Source organism: Giraffa tippelskirchi, chromosome 14 (genome assembly GCF_054371585.1).
Source record: "Giraffa tippelskirchi isolate mGirTip1 chromosome 14, T2T-mGirTip1v1.2.pri, whole genome shotgun sequence".
NCBI lineage: Eukaryota > Metazoa > Chordata > Mammalia > Artiodactyla > Giraffidae > Giraffa > Giraffa tippelskirchi.
In genome coordinates, this window is record NC_137288.1 from 11,680,001 (window position 1) to 11,693,597 (window position 13,597).

Here is a 13,597-nt window from a genome sequence, read left to right on the forward strand (position 1 = left end):
CTAACTCCCCCCCTTCCCTAACTCTCGACGAGCTGCGGGTGCCCGCGTGTCCACCTGTCGGCCGGGCCTCTCGCACTCGCGACCTCTGCCGCCGAGCCGCCAGCGCGCGCGCGTCGCCCGCCTGGCAGGGACTCCGCCCCTCCTCCCTCCTTCCCTCACTCTGCCGCCGAGCTGGCGGTGCCCGCGGGTCCAGCTGTCGGCCGGGCCTCTCCCACTCGCGACCTCGCCCGCCGAGCCGCCAGAACGCGCCCGTCGCCCGGTTGTCAGGGTGTCTGCCCCTCCCCCCCTTCCCTCACTCTGCCGCCGAGCTGGCGGTGCCCGCGTGTCCACCTGTCGGCCGGGCCTCTCGCACTCGCGACCTATGGCGCCCAGCCGCCAGCGCGCGCGCGTCGCCCGCCTGGCAGGGACTCCGCCCCTCCTCCCTCCTTCCCTCACTCTGCCGCCGAGCTGGCGGTGCCCGCGGGTCCAGCTGTCGGCCGGGCCTCTCCCACTCGCGACCTCGCCCGCCGAGCCGCCAGCACGCGCCCGTCGCCCGGTTGTCAGGGTGTCTGCCCCTCCCCCCCTTCCCTCACTCTGCCGCCGAGCTGGCGGTGCCCGCGTGTCCAACTGTCGGCCGGGCCTCTCGCACTCGCGAACTATGGCGCCCAGCCGCCGGCGCGCGCCCGTCGCCCGGCTGTCAGGCTGTCTGCCCCTCCCCCACTCCTCCCCTAACTCGGCCGCAGAGCCGCCAGGAGCCGCGGGTCGACCAGCGCGACGGGGTTCTAGCCCCTCCCCCCCTTCCCTAACTCCCCCCCTTCCCTAACTCTGTCGACGAGCTGCGGGTGCCCGCGGGTCCACCTGCGGGCAGGGTCTCTCCCACTCGCGACCTCCCCCGCCGAGCCGCCATTGCGCGCCCGTCGCCCGGCTGTCAGGCTGTCTGCCCCTCCCCCACTCCTCCCCTAACTCGGCCGCAGAGCCGCCAGGAGCCGCGGGTCGACCAGCGCGACGGGGTTCTAGCCCCTCCCCCCCTTCCCTGACTCCCCCCCTTCCCTAACCCTGACGACGAGCTGCGGGTGCCCGCGGGTCCACCTGCGGGCAGGGCCCCTCCCACTCGCGACCTCGCCCGCGGAGACGGCAGCGCGCGCCCGTCGCCCGGCTGTCAGGCTGTCTGCCCCTCCCCCACTCCTCCCCTAACTCGGCCGCAGAGCCGCCAGGAGCCGCGGGTCGACCAGCGCGACGGGGTTCTAGCCCCTCCCCCCCTTCCCTGACTCCCCCCCTTCCCTAACCCTGACGACGAGCTGCGGGTGCCCGCGGGTCCACCTGCGGGCAGGGCCCCTCCCACTCGCGACCTCGCCCGCGGAGACGGCAGCGCGCGCCCGTCGCCCGGCTGTCAGGCTGTCTGCCCCTCCCCCACTCCTCCCCTAACTCGGCCGCAGAGCCGCCAGGAGCCGCGGGTCGACCAGCGCGACGGGGTTCTAGCCCCTCCCCCCCTTCCCTGACTCCCCCCCTTCCCTAACCCTGACGACGAGCTGCGGGTGCCCGCGGGTCCACCTGCGGGCAGGGCCCCTCCCACTCGCGACCTCGCCCGCGGAGACGGCAGCGCGCGCCCGTCGCCCGGCTGTCAGGCTGTCTGCCCCTCCCCCACTCCTCCCCTAACTCGGCCGCAGAGCCGCCAGGAGCCGCGGGTCGACCAGCGCGACGGGGTTCTAGCCCCTCCCCCCCTTCCCTAACTCCCCCCCTTCCCTAACCCTGACGACGAGCTGCGGGTGCCCGCGTGTCCACCTGCCGGCAGGGCCTCTCCCACTCGCGACCTCGCCCGCCGAGCCGCCAGCGCGAGCCCGTCTCCCGGCTGTCAGGGTGTCTGCCCCTCCTCCCCCCTTTCCTCACTCTGCGCCGAGCTGGCGGTGCCCGCGTGTCCACCTGTCGGCCGGGCCTCTCGCACTCGCGACCTCTGCCGCCGAGCCGCCAGCGCGCGCGCGTCGCCCGCCTGGCAGGGACTCCGCCCCTCCTCCCTCCTTCCCTCACTCTGTCGCCGAGCTGGCGGTGCCCGCGGGTCCAGCTGTCGGCAGGGCCTCTCCCACTCGCGACCTCGCCCGCCGAGCCGCCAGCACGCGCCCGTCGCCCGGTTGTCAGGGTGTCTGCCCCTCCCCCCCTTCCCTCACTCTGCCGCCGAGCTGGCGGTGCCCGCGTGTCCACCTGTCGGCCGGGCCTCTCGCACTCGCGAACTTTGGCGCCCAGCCGCCGGCGCGCGCGCGTCGCCCGCCTGGCAGGGAGTCTGCCCCTCCCCCCCCTTCCCTAACTCGGCCGCAGAGCCGCCAGGAGCCGCGGGTCGACGAGCCCGACGGGGCTCTATCCCCTCCCCCCCTTCCCTAACCCTGTCGACGAGCTGCGGGTGCCCGCGGGTCCACCTGCGGGCAGGGCCTCTCCCACTCGCGACCTCGCCCGCCGAGCCGGCAGCGCGCGCCCGTCGCCCGGCTGTCAGGCTGTCTGCCCCTCCCCCCCTCCTCCCCTAACTCGGCCGCAGAGCCGCTTGGAGCCGCGGGTCGACGAGCCCGACGGGGTTCTAGCCCCTCCCCCCCTTCCCTAACTCCCCCCCTTCCCTAACCCTGTCGACGAGCTGCGGGTGCCCGCGGGTCCACCTGCGGGCAGGGCCCCTCCCACTCGCGACCTCGCCCGCCGAGACGGCAGCGCGCGCCCGTCGCCCGGCTGTCAGGCTGTCTGCCCCTCCCCCCCTCCTCCCCTAACTCGGCCGCAGAGCCGCCAGGAGCCGCGGGTCGACGAGCCCGACGGGGTTCTATCCCCTCCCCCCCTTCCCTAACTCCCCCCCTTCCCTAACTCTCGACGAGCTGCGGGTGCCCGCGTGTCCACCTGCGGGCAGGGCCTCTCCCACTCGCGACCTCGCCAGCCGAGGCGCCAGCGCGCGCCCGTCGCCCGGTTGTCAGGCTGTCTGCCCCTCCCCCCCTTCCCTCACTCTGCCGCCGAGCTGGCGGTGCCCGCGTGTCCACCTGTCGGCCGGGCCTCTCGCACTCGCGACCTCTGCCGCCGAGCCGCCAGCGCGCGCGCGTCGCCCGCCTGGCAGGGACTCCGCCCCTCCTCCCTCCTTCCCTCACTCTGCCGCCGAGCTGGCGGTGCCCGCGTGTCCACCTGTCGGCCGGGCCTCTCGCACTCGCGACCTATGGCGCCCAGCCGCCAGCGCGCGCGCGTCGCCCGCCTGGCAGGGACTCCGCCCCTCCTCTCTCCTTCCCTCACTCTGCCGCCGAGCTGGCGGTGCCCGCGGGTCCAGCTGTCGGCCGGGCCTCTCCCACTCGCGACCTCGCCCGCCGAGCCGCCAGCACGCGCCCGTCGCCCGGTTGTCAGGGTGTCTGCCCCTCCCCCCCTTCCCTCACTCTGCCGCCGAGCTGGCGGTGCCCGCGTGTCCACCTGTCGGCCGGGCCTCTCGCACTCGCGAACTATGGCGCCCAGCCGCCGGCGCGCGCGCGTCGCCCGCCTGGCAGGGAGTCTGCCCCTCCCCCCCCTTCCCTAACTCGGCCGCAGAGCCGCCAGGAGCCGCGGGTCGACGAGCCCGACGGGGTTCTAGCCCCTCCCCCCCTTCCCTAACTCCCCCCCTTCCCTAACCCTGTCGACGAGCTGCGGGTGCCCGAGGGTCCACCTGTCGGCCGGGCCTCTCGCACTCGCGACCTCTGCCGCCGAGACAGCAGCGCGCGCCCGTCGCCCGGCTGTCAGGCTGTCTGCCCCTCCCCCACTCCTCCCCTAACTCGGCCGCAGAGCCGCCAGGAGCCGCGGGTCGACCAGCGCGACGGGGTTCTAGCCCCTCCCCCCCTTCCCTAACTCCCCCCCTTCCCTAACCCTGACGACGAGCTGCGGGTGCCCGCGGGTCCACCTGCGGGCAGGGCCCCTCCCACTCGCGACCTCGCCCGCGGAGACGGCAGCGCGCGCCCGTCGCCCGGCTGTCAGGCTGTCTGCCCCTCCCCCACTCCTCCCCTAACTCGGCCGCAGAGCCGCCAGGAGCCGCGGGTCGACCAGCGCGACGGGGTTCTAGCCCCTCCCCCCCTTCCCTAACTCCCCCCCTTCCCTAACCCTGACGACGAGCTGCGGGTGCCCGCGGGTCCACCTGCGGGCAGGGCCCCTCCCACTCGCGACCTCGCCCGCCGAGACGGCAGCGCGCGCCCGTCGCCCGGCTGTCAGGCTGTCTGCCCCTCCCCCACTCCTCCCCTAACTCGGCCGCAGAGCCGCCAGGAGCCGCGGGTCGACGAGCCCGACGGGGCTCTATCCCCTCCCCCCCTTCCCTCACCCTGTCGACGAACTGCGGGTGCCCGCGTGTCCACCTGCCGGCAGGGCCTCTCCCACTCGCGACCTCGCCCGCCGAGCCGCCAGCGCGAGCCCGTCTCCCGGCTGTCAGGGTGTCTGCCCCTCCTCCCCCCTTTCCTCACTCTGCGCCGAGCTGGCGGTGCCCGCGTGTCCACCTGTCGGCCGGGCCTCTCGCACTCGCGACCTCTGCCGCCGAGCCGCCAGCGCGCGCGCGTCGCCCGCCTGGCAGGGACTCCGCCCCTCCTCCCTCCTTCCCTCACTCTGCCGCCGAGCTGGCGGTGCCCGCGTGTCCACCTGTCGGCCGGGCCTCTCGCACTCGCGACCTCTGCCGCCGAGCCGCCAGCGCGCGCGCGTCGCCCGCCTGGCAGGGACTCCGCCCCTCCTCCCTCCTTCCCTCACTCTGCCGCCGAGCTGGCGGTGCCCGCGGGTCCAGCTGTCGGCCGGGCCTCTCCCACTCGCGACCTCGCCCGCCGAGCCGCCAGCACGCGCCCGTCGCCCGGTTGTCAGGCTGTCTGCCCCTCCCCCCCTTCCCTCACTCTGCCGCCGAGCTGGCGGTGCCCGCGTGTCCACCTGTCGGCCGGGCCTCTCGCACTCGCGACCTATGGCGCCCAGCCGCCAGCGCGCGCGCGTCGCCCGCCTGGCAGGGAGTCTGCCCCTCCCCCCCTTCCCTAACTCGGCCGCAGAGCCGCCAGGAGCCGCGGGTCGACGAGCCCGACGGGGCTCTATCCCCTCCCCCCCTTCCCTAACCCTGTCGACGAGCTGCGGGTGCCCGCGGGTCCACCTGCGGGCAGGGCCTCTCCCACTCGCGACCTCGCCCGCCGAGCCGGCAGCGCGCGCCCGTCGCCCGGCTGTCAGGCTGTCCGCCCCTCCCCCCCCCTCCCCTAACTCGGCCGCAGAGCCGCTTGGAGCCGCGGGTCGACGAGCCCGAAGGGGTTCTATCCCCTCCCTCCCTTCCCTAACTCCCCCCCTTCCCTAACTCTGTCGACGAGCTGCGGGTGCCCGCGGGTCCACCTGCGGGCAGGGTCTCTCCCACTCGCGACCTCGCCCGCCGAGCCGCCAGCGCGCGCCCGTCGCCCGGCTGTCAGGCTGTCTGCCCCTCCCCCCGCTTCCCTAACTCGGCCGCAGAGCCGCCAGGAGCCGCGGGTCGACGAGCCCGACGGGGTTCTATCCCCTCCCCCCCTTCCCTGACTCCCCCCCTTCCCTAACCTTGTCGACGAGCTGCGGGTGCCCGCGGGTCCACCTGCGGGCAGGGCCCCTCCCACTCGCGACCTCGCCCGCCGAGACGGCAGCACGCGCCCGTCGCCCGGTTGTCAGGCTGTCTGCCCCTCCCCCCCTTCCCTCACTCTGCCGCCGAGCTGGCGGTGCCCGCGTGTCCACCTGTCGGCCGGGCCTCTCGCACTCGCGACCTATGGCGCCCAGCCGCCAGCGCGCGCGCGTCGCCCGCCTGGCAGGGAGTCTGCCCCTCCCCCCCTTCCCTAACTCGGCCGCAGAGCCGCCAGGAGCCGCGGGTCGACGAGCCCGACGGGGCTCTATCCCCTCCCCCCCTTCCCTAACCCTGTCGACGAGCTGCGGGTGCCCGCGGGTCCACCTGCGGGCAGGGCCTCTCCCACTCGCGACCTCGCCCGCCGAGCCGGCAGCGCGCGCCCGTCGCCCGGCTGTCAGGCTGTCTGCCCCTCCCCCCCTCCTCCCCTAACTCGGCCGCAGAGCCGCCAGGAGCCGCGGGTCGACGAGTCCGAAGGGGTTCTATCTCCTCCCCCCCTTCCCTAACTCCCCCCCTTCCCTAACTCTCGACGAGCTGCGGGTGCCGGCGTGTCCACCTGCGGGCGGGGCCTCTCCCAATCGCGACCTCGCCCGCCGAGCCGCCAGCGCGCGCCCGTCGCCCGGCTGTCAGGCTGTCTGCCCCTCCCCCACTCCTCCCCTAACTCGGCCGCAGAGCCGCCAGGAGCCGCGGGTCGACGAGCCCGACGGGGTTCTATCCCCTCCCCCCCTTCCCTAACTTCCCCCCTTCCCTAACTCTCGACGAGCTGCGGGTGCCCGCGTGTCCACCTGCGGGCAGGGCCTCTCCCACTCGCGACCTCGCCAGCCGAGGCGCCAGCGCGCGCCCGTCGCCCTGTTGTCAGGCTGTCTGCCCCTCCCCCCCTTCCCTCACTCTGCCGCCGAGCTGGCGGTGCCCGCGTGTCCACCTGTCGGCCGGGCCTCTCGCACTCGCGACCTCTGCCGCCGAGCCGCCAGCGCGCGCGCGTCGCCCGCCTGGCAGGGACTCCGCCCCTCCTCCCTCCTTCCCTCACTCTGCCGCCGAGCTGGCGGTGCCCGCGTGTCCACCTGTCGGCCGGGCCTCTCGCACTCGCGACCTCTGCCGCCGAGCCGCCAGCGCGCGCGCGTCGCCCGCCTGGCAGGGACTCCGCCCCTCCTCCCTCCTTCCCTCACTCTGCCGCCGAGCTGGCGGTGCCCGCGGGTCCAGCTGTCGGCCGGGCCTCTCCCACTCGCGACCTCGCCCGCCGAGCCGCCAGCACGCGCCCGTCGCCCGGTTGTCAGGGTGTCTGCCCCTCCCCCCCCTTCCCTCACTCTGCCGCCGAGCTGGCGGTGCCCGCGTGTCCACCTGTCGGCCGGGCCTCTCGCACTCGCGACCTATGGCGCCCAGCCGCCGGCGCGCGCGCGTCGCCCGCCTGGCAGGGACTCCGCCCCTCCTCCCTCCTTCCCTCACTCTGCCGCCGAGCTGGCGGTGCCCGCGGGTCCAGCTGTCGGCCGGGCCTCTCCCACTCGCGACCTCGCCCGCCGAGCCGCCAGCGCGCGCCCGTCGCCCGGTTGTCAGGCTGTCTGCCCCTCCCCCCCCTTCCCTCACTCTGCCGCCGAGCTGGCGGTGCCCGCGTGTCCACCTGTCGGCCGGGCCTCTCGCACTCGCGACCTATGGCGCCCAGCCGCCGGCGCGCGCGCGTCGCCCGCCTGGCAGGGACTCCGCCCCTCCTCCCTCCTTCCCTCACTCTGCCGCCGAGCTGGCGGTGCCCGCGGGTCCAGCTGCCGGCCGGGCCTCTCCCACTCGCGACCTCGCCAGCCGAGCCGCCAGCGCGCGCGCGTCGCCCAGTTGTCAGGGTCTCCGCCCCTCCCCCCCTCCTTCCCTCACTGGGCCGCAGAGCGGCCAGCGCCCGCGGGTCGAGCACCCGGACGGACCTCTCCCACTCGCGACCTCTGCCGCCGAGCTGCCGTGTTGATCCCGCTCGACCTCACCCGAGTGGGCTCTCGGCTCGCCCTGCCTTCCGGGGTTGATCTGGTCTCGGCGACCGAGCCGCCAGATCGACCCGTTCTCTTCCGTTTGCTTTTTCTTTTTCAGGTGCGTCGGGTTTCTTGGTTGCGGTTATGTGAGGGACGAGTGCGTGCTTTTGCTTTTGAGGCGCTGCTATATGAACGCGTCGTTTCAAATCCAAGTCTCTTCATTTGTGCCGTTGCTCAACGTTGCTTTTGCCGAAAGAGCCGTCGTCCGGGTCACAAAAGGGCTTTCTCCTGGCGTGCCCAAAGATGGTGACGGGGACACGGACGGGGATGCTGGCGAGTTGTTGTTCTGGGGCGTGTGCTCACACCGTCTGACGTGGGCCTGCGATCCCCCTCGGATGGGAGTGCATTCCGCTGCTCCGTGGGTGGGGAGTCAAGAATCCTTCCCGTCCCGTCCGTCCGTGCGTCCGTCATCCCTCGCCCAGGGACGTTCTCGAGAAGTGTGGGCGGATCCCGTTCTCCTGTCTGCGCCGTTGACTGAGCGGAGAAACGCGAACTAGGATGGGCTCCGTCTGGCAACGAGTCCCCGTCGGTCGCCCACTAAGCTCCTATGCTGGGGCTGGCTCACTGGATAGCTGGTTGGGGGTCGGGCGCCACCTGCCTGTCGGGCGCTTTTTCAGAGGGTCTTGGGGCGGGGCGACCACGGATGGAGCCGGCCCGGGCCGGCTAACTCTTGAATGCCTTGAGGCTGTGGAAGGAGGCGGTGTGGGAGGGGCACCTTGGGACAGAGGTCAAGGGGGCGGGGATAGGTAGCCACTTCGGCTTTTCGGTTTGGGTGGGAAATCTTGACGAAACTTAACTGGATTCGAGAAAACGGGCATTGGATCCCAAGGGAATCGACTTCCTTCTCTCTGGCCTGATCACTTCGCATGGGGGAATCTTAGTTCTCCCGCCAAGGATGTTGAAACCAAGACGTGACAGGTCACGCGGGTCCAGTCTCTCCAGTGAGGTTCAGGGGCAGAACACAAGGGTCAAAGTTCGCCTCGTGACAACGAAACCCTGCGCACCCACCCCACTCCTCCGCCACCCCACCCCCCCCCCCCCCGCGCCGGCCAAATCGGAACACTCCCTTGTCTGCCCAAGACAAGTGCTGGCCGGTGGTGGCTGAGGTGAGGGGGGCAGACTCCCGTTGCACGGGAGTGAGCTTGATCCCGGAGGTGATGAGCTCAGAAAACACAAGCAAATATTCAGAAGAATATCTGTGCACGTTGTCCTTTGCTGACTGTGTCTTTCTGTCTCTGCCCGCACCACCTACACACGCTGCCCACGCCCCCAACGCGTACACACACAGCGCACGCACTCCCGCACGGCCCTACGCAGCACCCGCACACACGCCGGCCACACCCTGCACACCCACTCACACACACACACAGCGTTGTCCTTGGACTGGCTCTGTCTCTCTGCCGGCCCCCCCCCACACCCACGTGGCGCACAGACACACCACCACCCCGACACTGGCCCCCTACACACACGGCCCTATGCGCCACCGCACACAGGCACACACCCCGCACGCACACTCCCACCCCCCCCACCCCGCCCCACTATGTTGTCCTTGGCCTGGCTGTGTGTCTCTCTGCCTCTGCCTCTGCCTCTGCCCCTCCCCCCACTCACAACTACGTGGGACCTGCACACAGCACAGACACACACCCCCCACACACACTGCCCTCCCCCACACGGTCCTATGGGCCACCGCACCCACGCACACACCCGGCACCCACACTGCTTCTCACCCCCCCGCCCCTCCCCCACACACTATGTTGTCCTTGGCCTGGCTGTGTGTCTCTCTGCCCGCCCCCCCCTTAACAACCACGTGGCACCCGCACACAGCACAGACACACCCCCCACCCACCCCCGCCCCTCCCCCTCCACACACTATGTTGTCCTTGGCCTGGCTGTGTGTCTCTCTGCCCGCCGCCCCCCTCACACCCACGTGGCACCCGCACACAGCAGAGACACCCCCCCCTACACACACACTGCCCCCCCCCGCGCGGTCCTAGGCGCCTCCGCACACACGCACACACCCCGCACGCACACTCCCCACCCCGCACCCCGAACCCGCCCACCCACACTACGTTGTCCTTGGCCTGGCTGTCTCTCTCTGCCTCTGTCACTGCCCGCCCCTCCCACACCCGCACCCACAGGCGCACACACCCCCGTGGCATTCGCACACAGCACAGACACAATATCCCCCCACACTGCCCCCCTACACACACGGTCCTAGGTGCCATCGCACACACGCACACACCCCGCACGCACACTCCCACCCCCCGCCCCGCCCCCCCCACACTATGTTGTCCTTGGCCTGGCTGTGTCTCTTTGCCTCTGCCTCTGCCCCTCCCCCCACTCACCCCTCCGTGGGACCTGCACACAGCACAGACACCCCCCCACACACACACACTGCCCCCCCCACGGTCCTATGGGCCACCGCACACACCCCGCACCCACACTCCCCCCCGCCCCCTCCCCCACACACTACGTTGTCCTTGGCCTGGCTGTCTCTCTCTGCCGCTGTCACTGCCCGCTCCCCTCCCCCACACCCGCACCCACAGGCGCACACACCCACGTGGCACCCGCACACAGCACAGACACACCACCCCCCACACACTGCCCGCCCCCCCGCACGGTCCTAGGCGCCTCCGCACACACCCTGCACGCACACTCCCACCCCGCACCCCGACCCCGCCCACACACACTACGTTGTCCTTGGCCTGGCTGTCTCTCTCTGCCTCTGTCACTGCCCGCCCCCCCACACACCCGGACACACCCCCGTGGCATTCCCACACAGCACAGACACAACACCCCACACACGGTCCTATGTGCCGTCGCACACACGCAACACCCCACACACGGTCCTATGCGCCATCGCACACGCGCACACACCCCGCACGCACACTCCCACCCCCCCGCCCCCCCCCCACTATGTTGTCCTTGGCCTGGCTGTGTCTCTCTGCCTCTGCCCCTCCCCCCACTCACACCTCCGTGGGACCTGCACACAGCACAGACACCCCCCCACACACACACTGCCCCCCCACGGTCCTATGGGCCACCGCACACACGCACACACCCCACACCCACACTCCCACCCCCCGCCCGCTCCCCCACACACTACGTTGTCCTTGGCCTGGCTGTCTCTCTCTGCCGCTGTCACTGCCCGCTCCCCTCCCCCACACCCGCACCCACAGGCGCACACACCCACGTGGCACCCGCACACAGCACAGACACACCACCCCCCACACACTGCCCGCCCCCCCGCACAGTCCTAGGCGCCATCGCACACACGCACACACCCCGCACGCACACTCGCACCCCCCACCCCGACCCTCCCCCAAACTATGTTGTCCTTGGCCTGGCTGTGTCCCTCTGCCTCTACCTCTGCCCCTCCCCTCACTCACACTTACGTGGGATCTGCACACAGCACAGACCCACACCCCCACACACACACTGCCCCCCCCCACGGTCCTATGGGGCACCGCACACACGCACACACCCCGCACCCACACTCCCACCCACCCCCCGCCCGCTCCGCCACACAGTACGTTGTCCTTGGCCCGGGTGTGTCTCTCTGCCCGCCCCTCCCCCCCACCCCCCGCTTAACAACCACGTGGCACCCGCACACAGCACAGACACCCCCCCACACACACACTTGCCCCCCACACACTGCCCTCCTTCACACACGGTCCTGTGCGCCACCCCCCCCACGCACACACCACGCACGCACGCACCCACCCACCCCCGCCCCTCCCCCCACACACATTATGTTATCCTTGACCTGGCTGTGTGTCTCCCTGCCTCTGCCTCTGCCCGCCTCCCCTCACACCCGCACCCACAGGCGCACACACCCACGTGGAACCCACACACGGCACAGACACGCCCCCCACACACACTGTGTGGTGTCCCTGTCCCTCACTTTCTCCTTCCCTTCTTCATCGTCCCTCTGCCCCTTCCTCCCCACCTCCAGCTTCACAGGACAGGGTGCCTCTAAGGTGCCTCTGCCTGTTAATACACCCTTGACAGGAAGATTTCTACAGTCTGACCCGTCACGCCTGTCACCTGGGGGGGGGCGGGGCGGGTGCGTGGTCAAGCATCCTTGGTATGCTAGGTAGAGCTTTCTCTGTGGAAGGTAACGCTGTTTGCCACTTGGGGCATACCTTCCACGGTCCCTAGTGGTTGACACGCCACCCACTTCACTGAGCAAATCCTAGGAGCCTTCACCGAATCTCTTGCAAAATTCTTCAGAACTGTCAGTCTTCCGGTCACCCCCCATCATCATCAGGCGACGTGTAGAGGACCGATGGAAAAACGGGAGGATTGACTTCTTCCATGGGATCGGATGACCTGAGGAGTAGGATGCTCAAATGGATGCCTGACTTCTTGACGAAAATACGTTGGGGCGGGGAGGGGCAGGACGGTCCACTTAGGAGGTCGGGTTGAACGTGTACACATACGACATGTACATCATACAATCCACAAGCACCTACCAGGCAGCACAGGAAATGTAGGCTTCCTACTTTGGATTCACCTCTGAGGGAAAAGAATCTGAAAACCCGAAACGAGCACGACTTTGTAAACCCACTCTATACTTCATTTCTGCCATAAGGGTGGTGTCATCTGCATATCTGAGGGGATTGCTATTTCTCCCAGCCATTTTGATTCCAGCTTGTGCTTCATCCAGCCCAGCGTGTCTCGTGATGCTGTACTCGGCATGTAAGTTAAATAAGCAGGGTGATGATAGAGAGCCTTGATGGACTCCTTACCCTATTTGGAACCAGCCTGTTGTGTTCCATGTCTAGTTCTTACCTGTTGCTTCCTGACCTGCAGAAATACAGATTTCTCACTACTTTTGTTGTTGTTGTTGTGAATTCCCTAACCTGAGTGAAAAGCGCGAGAGACAGAGAGAAGAGGGGGAGGGACAGGCAGACAGGCAGGGGGGGAAAATAATCATAATCATAAAAAAAAAAAAAAAAAAAAAAGGACCTTACCGTTAACTCTGTTGCTTTCCAGATCCAAAGAGACCACAAAGGACCGGAAAGGACACAATGTTTAAAATGGGAATTGGAAAAGACGGACATCCACTTGGTCGCTTCAAACAATAATGCCCCTGTCAGCGGAATAGAATCGTTTCTCTTTTTCTCTCTACCTGGTCCTTCCAGACTTCAGAAACTCTCAGTGAGGATTCTTCTCTCCTTGGCGAGAGAGTGATTTCCATACGTTCCTTAGGGGCCCAGAGGATGTTTCTGTGAAACGGGGATATCCACTTCTGGATGGGAGATTCCTGGGCCACGTGTGTTTGGTCCTTTGCCTGTGGTGCTTCCCCCGAAAGTGGGACTGGATCCTGAAGTTTTCTGAGTTGCCTCCGATATCGGAAGCTCTGTCAGAGGGGACAACCCTCTCTGGGGGGACATTTGCCACCATCTCTTGCCCTTCTGACGGAGAACTCAAAAGGCCCTGTGCCTGAAGCTCTGCAGATGGAAGCTAGAGTGAAGGAGGAAACAGACAGAGCTGGACTCCATCTTAGGCCAGGCTGCGAACATGAGGCTACACGCACGGTCACCCTCCCAATGGACTCTGAACTTTGTGCCCGGTGTCTATAGAAGGGGCATACCAATGGAAAACCGGACACGCACACACACACACGCAGGCGCCTGCCCGCGCGTGCGCGCGCGCGCACACACACACACACACACACACACACACCCGGATAAAACAGCCTTTGGGGCTTGTACTTGGACTCTCCGTGGCCTAAAAGAATATGCTAATTATCTCTGTCACAGAACAAAGCCATCAGTTCCATTATGTGTATCAGGATATGACCACAGGCCTGTGAATAAATGTCCACTGTGTATCTCGTCTTATAACACATGAATGATGGGGTTATCGGGATTGTCTTTACCCTTCCTTTGTTTAGGTAAGTCTCAAGGAATTTGGGGTGGTGGGTTCAGACACATACCCCTGAGGTATAAAAGATTTTCACGAATGCTGGTTGGGGTCCTTGGCTAAGAGAAGACTCTGCCTTGGGCCCGCTGGTGTAAGAAACTGCACTCCA

The 13,597-nt window shown here is 68.8% G+C and overlaps 1 long non-coding RNA gene across 1 annotated transcript in view; it reads left to right on the forward strand.

Moving 5' to 3' along the window:
- LOC145534271 (uncharacterized) overlaps window positions 1-13,396 on the forward strand; it is a 29,020-nt gene extending 15,624 nt beyond the window's left edge. Inside the window, exon 2 of the long non-coding RNA XR_014074391.1 lies at window positions 12,556-13,396. This is a non-coding gene — a long non-coding RNA (uncharacterized LOC145534271). The remainder of the gene's footprint in view (window positions 1-12,555) is intronic.
- The last annotated feature ends 201 nt before the right edge of the window (window positions 13,397-13,597 follow it).